Genomic DNA, 14,605 nt, shown 5'->3' on the forward strand with positions numbered 1-14,605 from the left:
TTCACTAGTATTTTTTATGAGTGGAAGGGTTTATTCCGGGAGGAAAAAACAGGCTGTGAGTCAGATTAAAGGCTGCACTGACACAGAAAAATGCAAACATGGACAACTCCACATATTGCATCTGGGATGGCTGTTTTTTTCCCCTCTGGACTTCCCAGCAGCAGCAGCATGCTGGGTTCCCACAGCCAGCGTGGCCGGACCCTGCGCAGCAGTCAGGACAAAACCTGCCTCCAGCTCCAGCTGCCTGTCCTGTACAAGACGCAAAAACAAACCCAGGGCCAGACAGGGGAGGGGAAGGCACCTTCCGTGCTGGGGAGCTCAGAAACATGTTTTTGAAACCTTTTTGGTTTTGAAACTTTTATGCAAATGCAACGTGGGGCTGGTGAGAGCTCCTGGGACAGCCCATACATGCACAGGTCATCGAGCACCCTTTGTGACCATCACCAATCCACCACTTGAGCTGCTCAGGCCCCACCAGCTCCCCATTGCTGCATCCAGCCGTGCAGGACCAGCTGGGTTTGCCACCACCAGAGTGCCTGAGGGCTGTGGCTGTGGCTGCATGAGCTGGGTCAGTCAACAGCATCTGCCCACACGGTCACATCACCTACCTTGCCCACAAAGCAGCCACACGAGCAGCCCCAAGTAATGCCTGCAGCACCAGAAAAACTGCACTTTTTTGGAGTGTGGAAGCCCATATGGGATATTTCTGATATCTGTTTCTGGAATGATAGCCCACGTGGCACGGGGAGGGAGCCAGCTTCTCCCTGAGCTGCCAAACCCCAGGCTTTGCCCCAGCCCTAGCAGCACTAATGCAAGGATGAGGTCCCAGCACAACTCCAGGCCATGGACCCGGCCACCCTGGGGCTGGGGGAGTTGCTTGGTGACAGGACATCCCACCACCATCACCTCCTGTAAGTCCCAACTACCTAAATGCTGTTCTAGCAGGTATGGGAGAGCAAGAACCCAGTCAGGACCATGACCTAAGGCAGGCAGGGAAAGAGCACTTTTAGAATCACAGAATGGTTTAGATTGGAACCATCTAGTCCAACGCCCCGGCCATGGGCAGTGACACTTTCCACTAGACCAGGTTGCTCAAAGCCCCATCCAACCTGACTTAGAACACTTCCAGGGATGGGGCATCCACAGCTTCTCCAGGTAACCTGGTCCAGTGTCTTGCCACTCTCATCGTAAAATATTTCTTCCTTACGTCCAGTCTAATCCTACCCTCTTTCAGTTTAAAACTGTTTCCCCTTGTCTTGTCACTACAGGCCCTGGTAAAAAGTTTCTCTATGTCTTTCTTTAAGCCCCCTTTATACAATGAAAGGCCGCAGTAAGGTCTTCGCAGAGCCTTTTCTTCTCCAGGCTGAACAACCCCAGCCCGCTCAGCCTCTCTCCATAGCAGAGGTGTTCCATCCCTCTGACCATTTCCATGGCCTCCTCTAGACCCACTCAAGCAGGTCTGTGTCTTTCTTATGCTGGGGACCCTAGAGCTGGACAGGGTACTCCAGAGGATCTCGCCAGAGCGGAGTAGAGGGGCAGAATCCCCTCCCTCGACCTGCTGGCCATGCTGCCTGTGATGCCACCCAGGATACAGTTGGCTTTCTGAGCTGCGAGTGCACATTGCCGGCTCATGTCCAATCTGTCACCCACCAGTACCCCCAAGTCCTTCTCCGCAGGGCTGCTCTCAACCCATCCAGCCCCCAGTCTGTGCTGGTACTGGGGACTGCCCCAAACCAGGTGCAGGACCTTGCATGTGCACCCTTGTTGAACTTCATGAGCTTCACACGAGCCCACTTCTCCAGCCCGCCAAGTCCCTCTGGATGGCATCCCGTCCCCCTGGTGAATCAAATGCGCCCTCAGCTTGGTGTCATCCGCAAACTTGCTGACTTCCTTTTACAAAGAAAACACTTCTCACACCATAGCTCATGTCCCACCTCTGCCTTTCAGATGTCCTCAGTACAACGGGGAGATGTGAAACCTTACCCAGAAAAACTGCTAAAACTGGCTCCCAGGGGTGGGAGAGGACAGACAGGAGGCAAGGGAAGGGATGGACAGAGAAGACAGAGTCAGCCTGTGCCTCCCATAGGGCAGTGACACTGCTGCTGGCCATGCTGGCCAAGCAAGTGCTGTGTGGTCACCGCAGAAGGACTTGGTTCACACCAAAAGAGCCAGAATTTCACCCCCCTGCCCCAGGGCCAAGCTCTCCCGGCCAGAACAGGCAGGACAACCTGCCACTGGCCCCTAAGAAACATCAGCTCAGCTTCTCCTAACAGACCCCAGTGCTCAGCCAAGGGCACAAGAAGATTTCAAAGGTCACCAGTGGTTTATTTTTTTCACAGAGGAAACAGGGCTGCTGGTTTTCCACTGCAAATTCAAACAGTTGCATGCTCCCAGCTCCAATCCCTATGTGGATCATTCCCAACCACTTCCATTTGGATCTCAGCGTATGAATTTTTTAATTTATGTGAAATCTCTAAAATGACACCATCACTTTGGGCCAAAAAACATGCCGAGTTTTTCACTCAAGGTTTCTAAACTTTCTTCCAAACTACTTCCCTGCACTGGGAAGCACTGATCCCTGAGGAAGTGATGGGGGTTGTTTAAGGGTGGCAGGCTGGGAATTCATCCCACCTCTCCCAGCCAGCCCTACTTTTGCATATTAAGCTCCAGTTCAAACCTTCTGACGTTGGGCAAGGAACCTGATCCAGGGACCCTAACTTTCAGCTGAAGCAGGTGAGAGCATGACACAGGAGTGCCAGAGTAGCAGAGCCCCGGCAGAGGGGTCTGGCAAGCCCCCAGGGACCATCTCCCTGCTCCCATTGTGGCCTGGCTTCTCCTACCACCCTGCTTTGGGATCCTGGCCACGGCCCCCTTTCCCTGGTCCAAGCACGACTTGGCCCAGCCACACGCTCTCCCTCCTGCCCCACCTGCTGCAGGTGCCAACGGGCTCCCCAGCAGCACCTGTCCCCATGCCTCAGCAGGGAGACGAGGCTCAGCACAGGCTCAGAAGAAACACAAGCACCAACAGGACCCGTCCTAGCAAGGGCCCACTGACCCCATCCCTGTGGCATTGCTCCTGCCCCAGCAGCATGGAACACAGAGGAGGGAGGAATGAGCTCCTCCATGCTCCCAGGGCAGGACGACCCTCAGTCTCTTGGCTTGCAGCCATGCTGGGAAGGCTCTGGTCACCCACACAGGGCTGCAAACTCATTGCTGGGGTAAAAGGGTCCAGGAGATGCTGTGAGGGAGATGGGGCTGGCAGGGAAGGCAGCGACCCTGGGGGCACAGCACCACTGCAGCTGAGCCCCACAGATGTGCACAGTCCTGGCACAGGCAGCGCAGGTGGGGGGGCCATGCTGGCACCGCCATGCTCCTGGGCACAGCCACAATGGCTGCATTCAGGAACCGGTGGGGCATTGGTGATGTGTCCACGTGGGCAGTGCTGCTGCCTGGGGTTCCCTGCCCACCCTCTGCCTGCCCACGGTGGAGCAGAGCCGAAAGGCTGGGAGCATGGAGCCAGAGCTGCCTGCAGCACTACTGCTCACCCCAACACTGCTTGCAGCAGCGCAGGCAGGGGGACCAGGCAAGGCTCAGGGCTGGCTGGGCACCAAGGGTCAGTGTCAGCCTCAGCCTGGCAGCACCAAGCCCCTGGGGACATCAGCACCCAGCCCCCAGGGCTCAGGCCAGCAGTAGGATGCTGCCACCCCCCCTGCAGCCTGGTCACCTGCACCCAGGGCTGCTGCAGGCCCAGCCATGGGAGAAGGACACTGAGGCCGGCATAACTGCCAGCACCCCGACCGTTCCCTCTGCCAGGTTGGGGGTGCTCAGCACCCTGGGGGCACCTGCAGGACGCCGTAGGGACCTGAGCAGCACTCACGGTGAGGCAGCCAGTGTGACCTGTCCCAGCCCCTTCTACCCCCTGGGGAGCTAGATTTCTTCCCCGTGGACTTTCCTAGAGTGCTCAAGTGCTTCAAAAGCAGATGATGTTTATTATGGGAGCATCTCTGTGCCTTAAGCAGGAACTACCCCTGATTTAAAAGCAGAAAGCACACTTTCAGACAGCGAGAAGCCAGTCGTGGAGAGTGCTTGCCATCACACAGCACTTTCTGGATGCAAAACTCACCTCCTGCTGCCCCATGTCACAGGACAGCACCCCAGGAGACCCCGATGTGGGGGGCCACAGGTCAAGAAAGGACATGGGTCCCAGCATGCTGCCAAAGGGACAATTTAACGGACATATTTGCCATCATAAACCTTTAGAAGAAGTTTAGATCACAACTGCAGCAAACTTGATTGAGACCATTCAAAATGCTGTCCCAAATGATTTAATTTGTTTCTAAATATTACCCACAGCAGGAGCAGGACCCAATCCTGCAGGGCAGGCAGGCTCCCCGGGCAGTCCCAGCCATTCCCAGCACCTAGCCTTGCTCATGCATGTTCCCTCAGGAGCAAAGGCAGGGCCAGAGCAGCTCCCGTGCTGAGGATGGCAGCTGCCTGGGCAGTGGCTGGCAGAGGCAGGAGACAGCAGGCGCCATCTCCCCAGACCCTTGCTCTGTGCAGGGTACTGGCTGAAGGACTCCTCTGCACCCATGGTCCCTGGTGCCACATGCCAAGCACAACCCTGGTTCTCAGCAAGGGCTGGCTTGCTTCTGCTGCAGCATCCCCCAAAATGGGCTGGGGGATATGCTCCTGAGGGCAGACATCAGGTGAAATGGCTGGAGCCAGTTGGAGCTCCAGGCTACTGAAACAGGCACATGGGAACCGCAACTGCAAAGAAAGCCTTAGTAGGATCAGAGGTAGAGCTGCTTGTCATGCCTGTAATCTCCTCCCATCATCTCCCTGCCTGCTCCTCCTTCCCTTGGTGTTTTCCTCTCCCCCCCCCTTCAAGCTGGAGTGTGGATTCACAGCTTTCCCAGACGCTCTGCCCCCGCTCTTCCCTAGCATATCCTGGCTCCAGCCTCCACAGTGCTACCCTCCCAGAGCTTTTCCTTCCCTGCCACCTCCAAACAGGCTTTCACTCAAGCCTGCTTTCCTCTTCCCCCTGCCCATTCACTCCCTGCTGCTAGGCTGGTTTTCAAGGCTGAGCATCCCCCTTTGCTCCTGGGCCCTGCTCTCCCCTCCTCGCTCTCTGCTGAGGACACCGTCCGTCCATGATGCTTTACTTCTGAAGCATCACGGACATGGGCAGGCATGAGTCTCTGTGCAAAGCCCCATGCTGAGTGCTTGACCAGGTCTCCACGGGCTCCAGCACAACAGGGGTGCACAGAGCTGGGTAACAACCAAGCACACTCCTCCCTTGTAGCTGCATTTGGCAGCTGCTGAGGGCCCGGTGGGGCTGATCCTGGCAGCAAAGCCCACTGCCATGCTGCAGGACAGACAGCTGCTGCAGGACAGATGGCTGCCACAGAGGCAGCTGGACATGAGGAGCAAGCTGGGCACAGGGAGCACCCTGTGGGGGTGGTAGTGGCTGCGTGACACCGGGCAGGGGGTCCAAGTACTTGCCAGCCCCCAGGAACAACAGAGGAGCTCACCAGGGCTGCGGTACCCAGCACCCCTGCTGTGGGGCAGAGGCCGAGCAGGCAGGGGACAGGCAGGATGAGAGCACAGGCAGTATAGGCAGGGCCTTGCAGCCATCCTGGAAACATGAGAGGAGCCCCAGCAAGGAGTCCTGGGTATCTTCCAGGAACACATAAAGTGAACAAGGAATGCAGCACCCCTGAGCCCCACTGTCACCCAGCCCTCACCCCCTGGCAGTGGGGGACATGCAAATCCCCAAACTGTTCTGCAGTGCAGTGGGCAGCCCAGAGAGCTCTCCTGGGCTGCTCTGCAGCAAGGCCAAAAAATCATATGAGCTGCCCTGTTTATGGTGAAGGGGGGGGAGGTCAGAAATGCAGGGTACCCCCAGCTCCTGGAGACTGCACACCACTCCTCCTCATGCAGGACTGGCAGGGGCAGAGATCTGCAATTCTCCAAACCGTTCCCTAGCTGGAAAAGTGCTCTGTCCCCGCAACCCGGGCTCCAGGACCTGCATCCCACCCAGGCTAGCCCTCCCCACGCTGGGCACCCACTGCCGGCTAAAGCCCAGAGAGTCCCACAGGCAGCCAGCAGCACCGCAGAGCATCCCGTGTAGTTGCCTTCTCCACAGCAGGGCCAGCCCTACCTCGCTGCCAGCTCCCCATGCTTCCAGCACAGCTCGTCACTGCCAGGCTGCAGCCGCGTCCGAGGCAGCGCTTTCTGCAGAGCCACCTCTTCCCCAACCCCAACACCCCCGCACAGTGATTGATGTGTACCACAGCCGCAGCCGAGCTGGCAACTGGGCTGCCTTCCCATCCCACCATCGGACTCCTGCCTCACCAGGAGCTCTGTGCCCACACCACAGCCCCTTGGTGTGGCGGGAGGGACCCACGTAGATGCTGGTGCCAGCCCCATCCGCCCCACTTGCCTGCAAACACCTGACTCATCCCGGGCCAGGGACCAGAGAACCGGCGCAGGCTGCGATCCTGCCAGGATCCTTCACCATGCAGAGAGCTCAGCTCCTGCACTGGCTGCTCAGCAAGGAGCTGGAGCCACTATACACCTTCATCCCAAGTTAATCTGGCACTTTCCTGCATCACCAGCCCCATCTCTTACATAGGTCCTAAGGCAGCAAACACCTGCACTGCCTCCAAAACACATACCCAAGCACCCCACTTGCACTAGTCAGCTTGGAGATATACCAGCAGCAAGAGCTGAACAGAAGCTCCTTCATCGCCCCTGTCCACAGTGAAGTGCAGACCGTGACATGCAGCACATCCCTGCCTGCAGGGCACGTGGCTCCTTGTGCCCCGCCTTGTCCCCTGGGAGGGACAACGCCACAGAGCAAACACCAGGGCTAGGTACTGCACCACAGAGGTGCCTTGTACCCCGTAATGCAACAGCACGAAGAGCCTGTAAAGCACAGTGCTGACACCGCCGCAGCAGAGGGACGGATCCTGCCTTCAGTGAGCAGTGGGAAACCCCAGAGCACAGACAGGGGCACTGCCAGAGCAGCTGCAGGATGGCAGTGGGTGCTGCAGCAGCGGGGAGTGGCAGCCCAGGGGTGGGCCGGCAGGGCTGGCTGTGGCTGGGCAGGCAGCCTGCAGACAGGGAACAGGTAAAATTTACCAGGTGTAGGCAGCCTGCTGGGAGGAGCAGTGCTCAGGTAGCACCCACAGGTTTGGACACATGCTGATGAAAACTCCAGAGTGCACCAAGCCATCAGGAGCCCCAGGGGAAGAAGCACAAGCCAGGCAAAGTCTGGGACTTGCTGGCAGACCCCCAGCAGGCTCCTGTTAGCGGGGTGCAGGCACCCACCTGCGTGGTCCGGCCATGCAGAGCCTGACTGTGCTGGATGCAGAGTGAGAAAACCCCGCTCAGCCCTAACTGCCCAGTCACTCACCAGTATGAGTTCTCCATATGGTACCCATGGGTTGGGATGCTCATGGACCATCCCCTCCACCCATGAACATCAGCCCTGGGGGAACCAGCAGGGCAGGGACCAGGTTGCAGCCCTGACACCTCTCCCCATGAGCCCCCTGCCGAGCCAGGCACCGCTCAGGCAGGCTGGCACGTGCCATGCTGGCAGATGGCAAGCTCGGCCTCACACAGGGACTCCTGAGCTGCTGGAACAGGACAACCCGGGGTAGGGGGAATCTCGCTTGAGCTAAACACAGAAGCCTGTGGCAAGGGAGGACCAGCCATCCCATGCTTCCCAGCAAGCCCCCCTCTTCCGAAATCCTTGCCCAGTCTGTTTGCACCCTAACCCGACACACCGACCTTGGCAGCGCAATCCCCTCAAGTTAGCCAGGCTGGGGACCAATCGGGCTTACCACTTCCCTGGCTCCCGGTGGGGCGGCATTGCAGGCATGGGCCCCCACAGCTCCCATGGGAGCAGCACCCAGGCAGCCCCATGCAAAAGGGGGTCTCAGCCTGAGCAGCCTCAGCATCCTCAATGGCATTTCCAGCCATGAACCCCCACCTCACCCTCACCCCAAGGGGCTGCAGCCACCAGTTCTTGGCTGCTCTGCACCCCTCCCACTGTGGTCAGGGCTGGCATCACCAATCTCCAAGCACCCACAACTGTAAAAACTCCTTATCCTGAGCAGCCGCATGAACAAGGAGGAGGAGACACAGAAAGTGGAGAGAAGAGTCAGCCCAGAGCCAAGAGAAGAGATGAAACACAGACAGGAAAAGGAGGGGGAAAGGGAGAGACAGATGGGACACGTGATAGGAAAGACCTAATTTATCATGTTGTGCACAACCTCCCCGCTCAGCCAAACTCCCCGGCCCTGGGGAGTGCTGCCTGAAGCAGGAGGGAGGCAGCAGGAGCTGTGGCTGTCCTGTGCCTGCTTGCCCCGGGTCAAGCCAGCCTGGGGGCAATGACCATGAGACACCATCCCCCCTCTCTGATCAGCGCTGAACCCCAGGAAACATCCCTGTGCTGGCTCCATAAGGTAGCCTAGGGAAAACAAGAGCAGAAAAGATCTTCCCTCCATCCCTGGCAAGAAGCAACAATGCACCCAGCCAGAGGCGCTCGGGTCCCAGGGTGCCAGGCTGGAAGGGACTCAGTGCACCCGCTACCCACTAATAGGGATGGAGATTCCTGTGGAAATGCTCTTCTCCCTGGCTCCAAAATCTACCACCAGTGAGATCCACAGGGTGCACAAGGCATTGGGGAGACCTGAACAGCAACGAGTTTCAAACAGGATCCTGCTGGCATCTTGGTCCCTGTGGCAGGGGTGCCTGCACTTCACCCCATCGAGGACCCCATTGTGCTCTTCTGAACGCCTTGCACGTTGCCCCTCTAGAGGCCACCATGCTGTGCTCGAGGACTGAATCACAGAATCACAGGCTGGTTGAGGTTGGAGGCACCTCTGGAGGTCACCTTGTTCAACCCCCTGCTCCATCAGGGCCACCCAGAGCCAGCTGCCCAGGACCACGTCCAGGCGGCTTTTGAGTATCTCCATGGATGGAGATTCCACCACCTCCCTGGGCAACCTATGCCAGCACTCAGCCACCCTCACAATGAAAAAGTGTTTCCTGATGTTCAGAAGGACCCTCCTGTGTTCCAGTTTGTGCCCGTGGCCTCTGGTCCTGTCCCTGGGCACCACTGAGACGAGCCTGGCTCCGTCCTCTTGGCAGGAAGCCCTGGCAGTGGCCAAGGATGGCACATGCTGCTGGAAGCAGGGGGAAGTTGCCCCATGGATGAGTTCCCCCACTTTGCACTCTAAGGAGAGGCAAACGAATCCCACAGGGTGGCACAGGCCAACCCATGTAGCACATTTTTCCCTTTAAAAGTGAGGGGATCGCAGAGTCCCAGCAGAGCCCAAGACACCTCCATGGGCATTTCAGCACAGGATTTGGGCCAGCAGAAAGATGTCAGCTGCAGTACCACCCCACAGAAGAGCACCCCTAACTACTTCAGTGCCACAGGGGATGGCAGGCATCCAGCTAATGCCTGAGTTGTCCCACGGAGATGTGACTCATGGGCTGGGCCTGATCCTGCACCTACTCACCCACCAAAAAAACCACACCAAGATCCCTCCTCGGGAGGGACAAGCCTGGGCACCCACCGACACCAGAGGTGCCTGCCCTCCAAGCAAGCACTGAGCCATGCCACTGAGCCAAGCTCCTGCAAAGGTGGTGGTTGCTGGCAAGTCCCTCCTTGCTCCCACCACCCCTGCTGACCCCATGACACAGTCTCCTCACATCCTTGCAATCCCACCCGGCACAGAAGGCAACCATTTGCATTCTGCACTGCCACAGGGTCCACAGGCTGGGAGCTCGCCCAGCTGCTGGCAGGGGAAACTGAGGCACATGGGGCTTGGTCACACAGCAGCCACAGCAATGCTCTCTCCCTGCCTCCCACCCTGGTGGGGGATGTAGGCATTTGGGATGGGCCTCATCCTGCAACCGTTCCCCTGCCCAGAGCCTGCACCCAGCTGCCAACTCAGGCCTGTCACCCCTCTGAGAGCGGCGGGGAGGGGTAGGCATAGGAGAAAACATGACATTAATCCTCAGAGTGCTTTAAATCCAAGCAAGGGCTAATCATTACTTGTAACCTCCAGATATCACAGGCACCCAGAGGCACCCTGCAGCTGCTCACCCTGCGCAGGGACACTGCGCCTGTGCCTGCCCCTGCTGCCCTGCACAGCCTGAGCAGGAGGGAGGATTTGGGGAGGGCCAGGGGCTGCAGCACAGCACACCTGGTCCATGCCCAAAACAGTCTTTTCCTGAAACACCCCACTTGAACCACTTGTCCCTGTCACCACCTGTTCAGCTCTGTCCTCGCATTAGCAAAAAAGAGTTTGGCACCTACCTTGGAGGTTCACACAGGCTGAAGCAAGTGCTGGAGGGGCTGTTATTAGAATATTTGTGGGTTTTAACTCAATTCCCCTGCTTTCGGGATGCCTAGCTCATACCTTCTGAATGCCTAAAGACACGAGTGCAGGCTTCACTCTGGTTTCTTCACATCCAATCCTCTCCAACCATGAGGAACGTATGTCCAGGAGAGGGGAGCAACAGCAATCCAGTGGCTGTGCAGCCATGAACCAAATCCCCACTGGTGACAACAGATTGAAGCAGGATCAGGACCCCAAGAAACCCCAGAGCATCACCAAATAAGACTAAATACCAAGAGCACACGTAGCATGGCCCCTTTGCCCATCTCGGGGTTCAGCATCCTGCTAACGTGCCAGGTCAGGGGCACTGACCCACCGGACAAGGCCAGCTCTGCTGGGGCAGGGCAAGCAGCCAGGGCAGGAGCAAACTGGGGAGCAGCCTGTGCACTGGTGAAGACTCGCAGCTCCAACAAGGAACAGAAGGGCAGAAAAGGAGGAACCGTCTCCTATGCACAGAAATATCCCCCCACCCCGGTCCCCACGGTGCAGCAGCTTCCCAGGCTGCTGGAGAGAAGGACCCGCACCCTCTGCAGGTGCCCAGGCATAGGAGAAAAGAGCTTTTTAGCTTTTTCCAAGGCAAGGACAGCTCCGAGGCCTCAGAGATGTTCAAGATAAGAGACAAATGTTTTAAAGGCCGGAAGGGACAGGAAGAGGGATAACAGAGGGTGGGGAGAAGAAAAAGCAAGTTGGCTTGGAGCTGCAGTGGGCTGGGGACCAGCCCACAGGCTTCCTTCATCGGCTCTGACCTTCCCCATAGAGGACAGCACAGGACACAGCGGGGACTTGGGCCATGCAGGCAGATGTGGGGCTACTGCAAAGAAAAAAATGGTATTAAGGAGAAAATACCTCGGTCCTGCCCCAGGAGTGCAACTGCACTGCAGGGTGCACACCAACCCAACCCAGACCCCCTACTAGTGCTGCCCACACCGGGGTCCTGCTGCCTCCTGCCACCGCAGAGGGCAGGACACGCAGCGCTGTGCCCCTGGGTCCCACAGGACAGCGTGGTGCCCCGCTTGTCGGGCTCCAGGGGCCTCCCACACCGGACAGGCTCGCTCCCGCCTATCCTCACATTTTCCAGTTTGTCTAGGACAGTGCCCCAGTGCCTGAGGTCCTCAAAGACCCCCTGGGCACCCCCAGACCTGATGCAAAGCTCGCCAGGAGATGTGCTGGCCAGTTCTGGGGCTGTGGCAGGCACCCACTGGGGGGAGTACCCCACTTCACCAGATCATAGGGTAAGCCTCAAGGGCAATGAGGAAAGGGGTCCTCAGCTCTCCCCACGCACCCTGGAGGAGACAGGGAGGGGACAGGCCATGCCACCAAGCCTGGAGGAACAGGAGCAGAGCTGCCCCAGCCCCTGTGCTGCCCCATGCCCACCTTCATGAGCCCCACGTGCTCCAGGCTCCCCTCTCCTCTCCCATCGGCGCCCCACCAGGTCGCATCCCCCAGGAGCTAGGATGCCGTCTCCCCCCAGCCCTGCCCCTGCTTTGCTGCGGCACAACGCAAGAAGTGCCCACACACCAGACAACCAGTTCTCGGGAATGGATTTACTCCGATTCCCTCCTGCTTAATATCCTTTATCCGACCCTTGTTTGTCTTTCAGCAGCAATTAGCTCTGCCCGGGCTGCTTTCCCTGCCTGTTTTATATTCAGGATGTATATATAATGTATGTACTATATACATTAAAGCAGCACCATCACCACGCGGTCTAACGCGCCATGCACCATCACTTCAGAAGGTCCGAGTCCCAAAGCCACCATGATGCCGGTTCCCAGCCGTGCCTGCAGTGACCAGCACTGCAGTGCCCGATGCTACACCCGGGTCCTAAAATATACGTACGGCATAGCTGGATTCCAGCTGCTGCAGGGAAAACTGTAACTTGGAAATTTCCGTGCTCTGAAGCATTTCACAGATACGCAAAAGGACCAACAAGGTGTCAAGAAGCTTGAACAAGCCACAGGGCTGAGCAGGAGCCAGAAATAGCAACCAGAAGCCTGGGTTACATGTGCCAGGAAGGATCACAGCATGGGCAGACAGACACCCCCTCATCAGGCTGCCCTGTTGCAGAAAACAACCTTCAAATTATTACCTCAGTGGAGATGGACGGCAAGAGGTTCATGGCCTTGAACAACCTTTCTTACCTGACTCTGACTCTACTTTGCTAAGAAAATACTTCACTAGTCTCACTTCAATACCTATTTGCAAGCAACAGCATTTGTATCCCTGCAGAGCTGGGGAGAATCTGTCTTGTGGCATCCAAGCGCCTAGACACTACGGACACCCAAACTGGGGACAAATAGAAAACTCCTCAATGACTTGCAAAATGCAACCAAAAAAACCACTGTCATCAGGCTCCAGCTTGCTGCAGGGCACCTAGTCTACAAAAATCCTTCAGAAGGAAATCAGAGGCTGGAAAGCACCAACCTGGACACGCATGCACTGAGGACACAGTACTTCAGTCTCCAACCCAGCTGTGAGCTACAGCACCCAGGATGGGGCCCAGCCTCCCAAGAGGATTACACCTGTGGGCAGTTCTGACAATTTACGTCTCAGGTTGAGGGTATCTGAGCCCAGAAAGGACATGGAAAGATGCCCAAATAATATTTTTGAAGCATAACAACAGTACTTGTCCATCATCCTTGAGATGGTTCAGAATAGCTCAATGGATTTACAGTTGTGCCAGATGTGCTGGGGGTAACCTGCCTCCCACCAGGAAAAGGGAGGCAGGTGACCCCCACTTCTAACCTGAATTACAGAAACACCTGCTCAGCAAGGAGCCCCACAACACAGTTTACAGGGACCAGAGATGCCTCCCCATGCACGCACGGGGAAGACGGAGGTTGTCTCATCCTCCCCGCCGGCTGCCTGTGACCGAAGCAGCATGCCAGGATGTCCAGCCAAGCAGGTGACTGTGCTCTTGGGTTGGGAAAATGATGGTTGGATGCCACCACAAATTCACCAAGGTGCCAGGGCACCAAACTCTGTGCCACGGCTGCTGCCAGGGAAGGGACCGGAAGGTGGAGCTCCCTTTGCAGGCAGAGCACATCTCTCTCCAGCTCGGTTCTGGCATACCTCACAGCCAGGCTTGGGAAATGCTGATAAGATGAGGAAAAACATCTTCTCTCTCTCCTCTCGCGCGCCTCTCCTTCCAGACAATTAATTTCAGCCCTGCACCAGCCCGTGGCTGTCTTGCAGCACTGCTGTGAATCATCAGTAGTGAAACGCTGACTCACAGAGGTGAGGCTCTGGATGCAGCTGATGTGGGAGCCCTGGTCCCTGCAGCCTCCTGCAAGTGAGCTCCTGACAACCCTCCTTCAGGTCCCCACACTGCCTCTGCGAGCCCCAGGGAGGCCACAGCAGCCCTCCACTGTAGCAGGGAGATGATGCTTCAAGAGGTCATTTAATCCCACTCAGCTCAACACAGGGAGTAGCTCCATCCATACCAGCCCGACAAGCCTTTAATAGTCTCCTGTAGTGGAAACTCCTCTCCCTGCATCACCACCCACGCCAGGGCTTTATCCTCATCACATTAGAGAGGGATTCTCCAGCATCTCACCAAACCTCCTTCCCTGTAGTATTGGGCTGTGGCTGTCCCTGTCCCAGAACTCCTTCTGCCCTTCCACTATTTCAAGTTCTGCGTCTCCCCACCATCCCCAGGTCACCACGACTCCTCCATGGGAACAGCCCCACAAAGAGTCGGTGCTAACAGCAGCTCAGCCCTGCACAGAGGAGAAGGCAACACCCGCAGTAGCTCACTCAGCCCAGGGACAGCAACCCCCTGCGGCCACCGTTCAACCAGCAGGACCTGTGTCCACCCAGATGGGAAAGTGCTTTCTCAGGTCCATCAGGTTCCAGCCTTGGTTCTTCCCAGACATGATCTGGAGGCCCTCAGAGAGCAACAGGTCTACAGAGCCACTAAACCAAGGCAAAGACAGCTGCCCAGGGAGGTCCCTGCAGGACCAGCCCCAGGAGCTCCTCTCTGCTCAACCCTGAAAGAGCAGAAAACAGGTGGCAGAGGCATGGGCGGTTGGGCACTGAGTGCTGCTGGGTCCAAACCGAAAGCATTCTGTTCCTCCTCCTGCCATAAGCGTCTTGACTGTGCCATGAAGGTCTAGTCCACGTGCCCTTGCTGCCTGTAGCTGGATGGACCTTGGGGTTCATCTTGTCTCTGCCTGGCTCCTGCAGATCCC

The sequence above is a fragment of the Haliaeetus leucocephalus genome, unplaced genomic scaffold (assembly GCF_000737465.1).
Source record: "Haliaeetus leucocephalus isolate CR32 unplaced genomic scaffold, Haliaeetus_leucocephalus-4.0 Scaffold182, whole genome shotgun sequence".
Taxonomy (NCBI): Eukaryota; Metazoa; Chordata; class Aves; order Accipitriformes; family Accipitridae; genus Haliaeetus; species Haliaeetus leucocephalus.